At 40.3% G+C, this 9006-nt stretch overlaps 1 non-coding gene across 1 annotated transcript; it reads right to left on the bottom strand.

Moving 5' to 3' along the window:
• Nucleotides 1-1858: 1858 nt before the first annotated feature.
• trnav-uac (transfer RNA valine (anticodon UAC)) lies at nucleotides 1859-1931 on the bottom strand. Its single transcript has one exon. It is a non-coding gene; the product is annotated as a tRNA-Val (tRNA).
• Between the last annotated feature and the right edge of the window lie 7075 nt (nucleotides 1932-9006).

Genomic DNA, 9006 nt, shown 5'->3' on the forward strand with positions numbered 1-9006 from the left:
AGATGGAAAACAAAAGTGAAGGATGTTCGTCCACTGCTCTCCTTTCTCTTCCTGTAGCAGTCACATCCTTGTCCAGTCTTCTTCCCTGAAATGAATAAACAATTGTTTGAGGGTTCCAGAGGCTGAAGATCAGGGACTGTGGCAGGCAGCAACAAATGTTGGCTTCATTTTAGATGAAATGCTGTCCAGCCAGGCAACACACTGCTGTTTGGGCTGAGAGTGTTAATGAGGGGCTAGGTGCTTATCTGCTGCATTGTCCTTGAGGGGAGCCGATCTCTGTTTGGGTGCATGTAAAGGCAAAGATTCAGTAACACCACAGCTTAAATTCTGCTATAAACTTCTCTGTTTTTTTGCTTTGAGTTTTATTTCTTTTATGCTGCGTAAAACTTTTAAAGAACTCCCATTTATTCCTTTGTGACTCAAAGAGTGCAAAAACAAAAAACAATTAGCAGTTTTTGGTTTACCAGTTTTGATGGTCGCTGAGTTAGTCACCCAGCTTCCCAGATAGATCCTGTAGATTTTATTATTTCATAGTTTGTGCTTCTGTAAAAAAAATGTCAATTTAAGTGATTTGCATTTTGTTGTTTTGACATCCATTTAAATAAATGACATTCAGAGGTCTTAATTTGTGATTTTTTTTTTAAATTCCAGTAGATTCCTACGTCCTCTTGTTTACAGTCTTTATGATAAGCAAAGCTAACCAGCTGTTTGCTATAACTGCCCATCTCTGTGTCTGCACCCTTAGCCAGCACCATAAACTGTATAAAAAGATGGCCACCACCAATCGGTTCCTGTTTTTAGCATCTAAGCTTTTGCCATTTTAATAATAGTGAGAAAACCCCAACAATTTGTTGAACAATGAGCAAGCACTTGTTGACAGTGGGAAGATAAAACTCCCTATTAACAGGAAGAAACCTCCAGCAGAATCAGGGCATTTCCCCCCTTTAATTAAGAAGGAAATGAGCTAGACACACATTTTACAGTTTCACTACAGCAATTCATACTGTAGATAAAATAAATTCTATAAAACATTTAAAATAAGACTATCCTTAAACATCTACATTAATATTAAGCAATTGAACACTAAGTATGTTTACCTTTAACACTTTAAGTTAAATGTACTGGAGTACATCCTAAGGACATTTACATAGACATGTAATGCTACTTTCACTAAAGGAAAACACTTAAAAAAAATCCACTGCCATTTGTCATTGACCAGTAATAGTAAATATTTATAGAACAACTATAGAAATAATAATATTTTACAATTCTTCAGGCAAAGCAGTCTAAGCAGAGTGTAGAAAGATGCAAGAAACTGTCAACATACATAAAATATTGAGAGAGAGCATATTGTCATATTGTGTTTTAATATTCTATTTAAACAGTGGCTAACCTGCATCTTTTCCCTTCTTTTAAAGGAAGTGGTGATGATTGCATCTGCTTCTTGCCTTTCTGCAAAATCAGAACACGCCAACAACACATACCAAGTTCACTTCTTGCAGCACTAAACAGATGTGCTGTGTGCATATACTTTATACATGCAGTTTCCCCTAAAGACGTTTAGCAACACTGTCTTGGATCAGTCAATAGAAACTCGTCCTGCAACCAAAAACATTCTTCAAAATTCATCATCTCTTATTTAAATCAGCCAACCTCCTTAATAGTGTTGTCTCTTATATATGTTATACATTTCTCCATAGAGGAAGACAGCTGTAGGATAGCATCTTGTAGTGGAGCACCACATACAAGTATAAGTTGGACTTTTCACACTTGGGATTCAGAAACTACAGCACCTTCGACAGGAAAGTAAGCAAATCCTTTTTGGTTATAGTTTAGTATGACTTATGAAAATTGTCATTGGCTCCACTGGGGATCGAACCCAGGACCTTCTGCGTGTAAAGCAGATGTGATTACCACTACACTATAGAACCAACTAAAAAGATGTATCCACCACCAATCCATGGCCATACTCCTAATACTTTACGATTTCATAAAATATGAAACGTGAGTTTGATAAAACGTCATCTCTTGTTCTCTTTTTTTAAAGAGGGAAATATGTCATCCACACATTACTCAAGACGTCCACTGGAAGTGACACAACCACCGGTTGCTAGGGAAACTGTGCCTCAGCAATGCAACCAACATGTTTAAAGGGAAACTTTGACTTTGAAGAAAAAGCTTTTACGATTTCACTACATTCACTTGATCCTAGATTGTCACAGAGATCGTCTTATGTCGAAAATGAAGGACAAGTTAATGTCACATGGTTAGTGATCATGTGTCTGCAAACCCTCAGAAAGGACCGACTTGCTGAAAGCTGCAAATAGAATGGATGACTAGTTGTTACTGCTATATGTTTTTCAGCTTGTAGTCCACTGGAAGGGTGTTTGCATCGTAGTGTAGTGTTTCACAGTGAGGGCACACGAACATCTCTTTGGAACGCTGCACTAACCGTGAGCTGACAAGCTGATTGTGACACAAGCTGGGCCTTCATAAACTGTAGCAGCCACGTGACTGTTGACAGAAAGCTAACATATCCTTTAGGCTTATAGTTTAGCCTGCTTGACCAATAACAATTCAGGTTCTACTGGGTCCTTCTGTGTGTTAAAACTCCTCCACCTATAACAAAAGAGTGTTTTTATCTGTATGCATGAGGCGGCTTGTTACATTTGTCTCTGTTACTTTAGTGATTTTGTTGTAACTGACACACCAAACAAGGGTTTCATGCACATGAGATCGTGCCTGGGGTCATTTGCCTGCTAGTTCTATAAAAGATCTTTGCTGGAGTGGAAACACCGCTAAGTATTTGTCTGTTAATAGTGTTAGTTTTGCAAGCGCAAGTAAAAGCACTTGGTGTGTGCAAAGCGTTTCTGAGTATATCGGTTCACTTTGTGTAATGCATTTTTAAATGCCTGTGGAAAAGCACAATTATCCCAAATGAGCAGCCACCTAAATGTTCAAAATTACCATTTCAGAGGTCTGCCATAAATCTGGATGACATCTTTAAAATCTCTTGTTTATTCCACAATCCCACGCTCCACTCAGCTCCCCCACTCGCCTATCCCCTCAAAGTACACTTTGTTACCGTTAAGGACTGAGTGAGAATATGGAGCCGATGATGGATTCATCTCATCTGTTTCACTCTGGCCCTCCCCTCAGCCTCTTTTTGGTCAGAAAGGAGCCAGAAAAGGGCTCCCTGTTACTGACCCGCTCTGTTAGTCACACTTTCTGCAGCCAGCATTGACTCATTCCCAACGCATTTAACCTAGACTTGAACTAAAGCGGAATTAGTCCCAGTAGGCCCGCACGGCCGAACCTTTGTCTCCCATCAAAATCTGCCTCACCTCTTTACGCCTTCTGTCTCTTTTACTTCCTTCGTGTTTGTGCAGGCAGTGTGTCGGTGGCACTGCGGCACTGCACACAGGGTGAGCTGGGTCATGCAGGGGTTTCCCCCCCGAGAGCTTGACCGTTAGACCCGAGCCAAATCAGGGGGTCACAGGCTACCTCTCACACCATTCAACCTTTACCCTTCAGCCCTGACTGCGGCACTCTGATGCCCTGCGACAACCTGCAGAGGACTTGCAGTGATCCCCCCTCCTCAGGTGTCAGCCTGGATCTATTTTAGTGAAAACACACTGAAAACCATCACCTCTTGGGCAAAACTGGTGAGGAGATTATGAGGAGATGGGATTGCAGACAGCTTTGAAGTATTGAGGTTATCTTTTTATTCTCCCCGCATTTGTTGTTGTTTCTTTTAGAGTCATGATTAAAGGAAAATGAGAGAAACTTTCCTGAGTGGAGATGGAAATGTTTGCTTTATATTGTCACCCGTGTATTCTTTTTGAGATGAATGACTCATCGCGGTGCACAAGGAAAAGTGTTTGTTAAACAGCGTGTTTAGTAATCACACATAATTGCAGGAGCTGAGTTAGTTGATAAGCTTTCTTTGGGGTGTCTGGGCTGTTTTTACTGCAGTGTTCAAAACTATTATGTAATGACCTATGACCTGTATCATCAAGTATAGCCAATTCTGCACACACTTTGAACATACAGATGTTTGAGGAGTGTTTCACTTATAGCTGTCTTCTTATCAGAACAGTAACTTTATGGCTACCTACATTTGATGCATTTAGAGGCCATCTGCAAACTGTGTTGTAGAAAACTTTGCTTACAGGCATTGCACTAGCAGCAAACAGCAATGCATCTCACTGTCATGCATAAAGGAAAAGATAGTAACAAATAACATCAAACACTAAACATTTTACTACCTCAATACATAAATATGGTCAAGAGGTACGATTCAGTAATTCCAGTCAGCAAAGCAACAGCTGCAACGTCTTATGTGATGGCATCACCCTGTCAATCAAGGCGACTGTGGAGCTATAAAGATCTTTTTTAGCTTCATTAAAATTCAAAAAGGTGAGCTATAAAAAATTCTCTTCTGAAAACCAAAGCTGAAAAAGGCTCTCTTATTCTAATTAGTAACTTGTGAGCATATATTTCTGCACATACTGTGTATGTTTTATTCAGTATATATAGTATTTATTTATAGTGTTCTGGTTGTCTTGCTTTGGCAGACAGTACTACAGTTTCATTGTACGACATCAGGGGTGCTCCACATCGACGTTGCAGGAACAAAATATACCGGTAAACAGTAAAGTCATACACCATTTAGTTTAAAAGACTGAAATGAACGAACTGAAAACATCAGTCTTTCAGTGTTCAAGAACAATCTCAAACTAGCATCGGTTCAACCTTTATTTTGAAGTTATTTTTTCATTTTTATCATTACTGCATGACAGCCAGATTCAATTCAAAACAATGATTGCACCAATGTTTCATTGTAAAGTTTTGCAGTTGACAAAAGTGTATGTCGTCACCTTAAATGAGACCAATAACTTATAGCAAAAGCTGTATTTTTGAGTCATGCTAGATTCTGTTATTAAGACGATGATAAGCCCTCGTCCTGCAGCATCCCCCCCCCCACCGTGTATGATGGTGATGCTGAATAAAGTTTGTATGATTCCTTGAATCCAGACCTTCCCAAAGTGTGGGGCCTGTCCCCTGGGGGGGCGCAGAGCCATTGCAGGGGGGGCGCGGCATGAAAAGAGAAAAAACAAAACAACGCTTGGACACTGCTAGCACGGGGCGCCCACACAAACGCAAAGCAGGAGATGAAGCATAGCTGAATATGTTTCCAAACCAACTTCATTCTAAGCCAAAGACCAGAAAATATGGTGAAGCATATCTTCCCTTTGGTTTCACCTGCACAAGTGCCAAGGTAGGTCTCCCCTGCAGAACTGGTCTTTCCTTCGTCGGGGGCACGGGCTGGGCTCTTCAAATCACAGACAAACAGTATCCCACATTCTTGATTTTTAGTTCACAAACACTTGTTGTAATGACTAACTACTCCTGACATTTTGGAGATGTTAGCTCTTTATACAGTAAAGTTGCAGTGGGATACAAATAACATCAGGCTGATCCTGCCACGATTTGTTCCCCCTGTCTAAATCACGGACAGACAGTTGTTTATGTTTTTAAACCCATTTTGCACAGAGAGGCATTTAAAAAAAAAATTATTGATAGCAATGTTGAATATTATTACACAGGAAAAAAACAACTACATGTAAAAGAATTAAACCGTGAACCTCTGCCTTTCTAAATAGAGGGACAGTAACTGCGTGTTTATATGTAAGAGTGTAAAACCTGAAGATAGAGACAAAATACTGTTTATCTGCCATTCTGCAATTCTTCTCAGGTAAGCAATAACGTGGTGCACAGCTGACGTGAAAAAAGGCACATACCTTTAACATTGCATGAGGAACTCTGTATTCCTTGTCCACACCTAAACGCAAAAAATGAGTTTTAAAAATCTCTGTTTTTGGTGATTCGAAATGCTGTTTACGTGTGGACGACACAGCTGCGCTTTCAAAAATACCCGTGTAGGTGCGGACGTAGTGTAAAAGAGTAAGTAGTTTATTTTATTACTACCTGCAGATTACTTGTATTTGCTTAATTGTTTACTAAATGTTTATGGTGTGAAATAAACCGCAATTGAGCAAAACATGTTTGTTTTCTGTAAAACCCAGCGAAAAGAGTTTAATCTAAACAGTTCTTTCAGATTTGTTCACCAACTCGTTCACTTCCTGTCAGCACAAACAGTCTTAAGCAGCAAGCTAATTATTACCCGTAAGTCATGTGACCATGGATTCTGTCACCACTGAGTAGCAGCCAATTTGACTTGGAGATCTGACCTTCACCCGCTCACTCACCAGCTTCCAGTTACTCCTTTATCGCTCATGTCTCTCTTCCCAATCCCACCCGCAGCTCACCAGTCACACAGTCAGACGCACAGGAGACTAATAAATGACTCCGTGCATGGAGGGAAGTGAACACGAGGGGGGGGGGAAAGGATCTCTCAATGAACATCACTATCATATATCAGCTGATATAACCCATTAAACATTTCAGCGTTGAATCACCAGCTGTGCCAATGCGATCAAAGTCATTTATGACTTTTGAACTAGGTGTCTCAATGTCTTTTCTAGCACTGCAAAAATGTTCCTTTATTAGAAAGTCCAAGTTAAAAAAAATCTATTATAACATAAGCCAAAAAAAAAAAGAGGCAAAAAACTTAATGAATGACTAATCACCAAGAAATAAAAAATCTCTCCATTTATGATGCTGTCTTCTTGAGGAAGTTGATGTTTCAACCTTATTTTTAAACCACGTTCTCCCAAATGGTGCTCTGCTTAAACCATTAAACAGCCCTGTCCTGATGTGGTCTAAAAAGACCTATGGCTGACCAAAGTCTCCCTTCATGGGTGATCTTTACTGAAACCAGGGCCCAGAAGAGGTCTAGCTCCCTCTCAAACCGCTTGACTTATAAGATGCTCCAAAATGATGGATTATTTTCTCCTGCAGTGGTGCCTGTCCTGCTAAAACCAGCATTAGAAAGGCAGGTGAGTTTTATAGTCAATGCTCTCATCACTTACAGTTTTTTTCAATCGCTAACAAGCGCCTACCCATACTTCAGATACTTTTTCTAAACTCTTAACACAGACTCACACCTACAAAACACAATTGGCCAAATGGATAATTTTCTTCTCAAAAATACATTTTGTTAAATATATACTAACTCTTCATTTCAAAATAGAACACATCTTTCTCTGCACACACTAACTGTACAAAAACACTATAAATCTGACTCAAAATGAAATTAGTCTGTCAAAGAATAACACTTGTTTTCACTTCACAAGGTACATGCAGTCAATCAAAGTACACCAGGTTTCAAAATACTGGCTATTATTGACATTACAAAAACTGCATAGACTTTTATGTTTCAGTTTTACAGGTATTTGCATGCGAAACATGCAATCCACCATTTTGACACCAGAAATGTCTTGGTTGGTAACTGTATGTCCACATGTACAGTAATGTTCACATTCAAAAGCATTCCAGTAAAAAGCAAACAAGTTTATGTTTCTTTACTGTTTACTACAGGAGGTACAGTAGAAACACAGTATGATAGGACAGAGAAAGTTTTACAGTATTGCTTACAGTGAACAAAATATCCATGAAACACACAAGAGCATTCTGAACAAAAAAACAACAGCAAAAAGCCAAGATCAAAAGGGGGGGAGGGGGGCTAAAAAAAGGCAAAAACTTTGCATCTAATCTCTGCGATCTTCAGGGTTAGGCCACATGTTTTCATCAACATCACATCTGATGTTATCCAAGTCGATGCACCTGGGATAGAATCGCCTGGTATGTCGGATCCACCCTTGGCAATCGTCAACTGTGATGTCCCTGGAGCCAGCATCCATGGCTTCGAGGAGGGACATCTGGTCATGTGGCTGATGGTCATAAACCTTCCACCTCCATGCAGAAAAGAACTCCTCTATGGGGTTGAGGAAAGGTGAATAGGGTGGAAGGAAGAGACTTACCAGTCTTGGGTGGACTTCAAACCATGTTGTTATTGCTTGCGAGTGATGGAAAGCCACATTGTCCCAGGTAATTACAAAGGTCCTCATGTTTTCACCCTCCTGACCCTGCTCTGGAACCAGGCGCTGGTGGAGATCATTGAGAAAGGCAAGCAAGCGCTCTGTATTATAGGGTCCAACCTGACATCTGTGAAGGAGTAATCCTGCATTTGCAATTGCTGCACACATGGTAATGTTTGCCCCTCTCTGTCCTGGCACATCAACTGTGGCCCTTTTTCCAATTACATTTCGTCCACGTCGACGCCTTTTGGCCAGATTGAATCCTGCCTCATCGATGTATATGAATTTATGAGGGGCCTGGTTGGCCTCCAATTCCATAACTCTCTGAAACAAAGTTTATGTAAGTCATGTTATTACTGTATACCATACTGTACTGTAACCTAGTATTGTGTAGGTTACCTACTTGCAAAGTGCAAAGCTTATAGAACTGGACATTGGATTGAATATACACTATACCTGGACATATTGTCGTCGTAGCTCCTTGACCCTCTCACTGTTCCTCTCAAAGGGAACAGCGTAGAGCTGCTTCATCCGCACTCTGTGTTTGGACAATGTCCGCGTAATGGTTGTGAGGCTGATTCTATCGATATTGTCAAATATCTCATGGTCCGCCACAATTCTAGTTTGAATTTCACGCAGTTTTATTGCATTATTTGCAGTAACCATTTCTACAATGGCAAGCTCCTGATCATTACTGAGGAGCTTTCCTCTTCCCCCAGAGGGTGGAAGACATTGCATTCTTTAGAAAGACAAAAAATTCAACATATGCATTACTGTATGACAATATTGACATGTCAAGTGAGAATAGAAACAATCCATGTAAAATGCAATACTTACCTGTTGGTTTGTTGAAAGATGCGTATAATGGAGGCAACCGTTGACCGCCTCAAATTGGGCTGCACTCTTTCACCAGCCTCTCTTAGTGAAAGACCATGGTTGATTACATGGTCAATGATAGTGGCACGAATTTCATCACTGACTACTGTTCTTGCAGCCCTTGGAA

The sequence above is a fragment of the Aulonocara sp. 'chitande type north' Nkhata Bay genome, linkage group LG17 (assembly GCF_057382095.1).
Source record: "Aulonocara sp. 'chitande type north' Nkhata Bay isolate Kocher_YH1m ecotype deep benthic linkage group LG17, A_spYH_male_GT1.1, whole genome shotgun sequence".
NCBI lineage: Eukaryota > Metazoa > Chordata > Actinopteri > Cichliformes > Cichlidae > Aulonocara > Aulonocara sp. 'chitande type north' Nkhata Bay.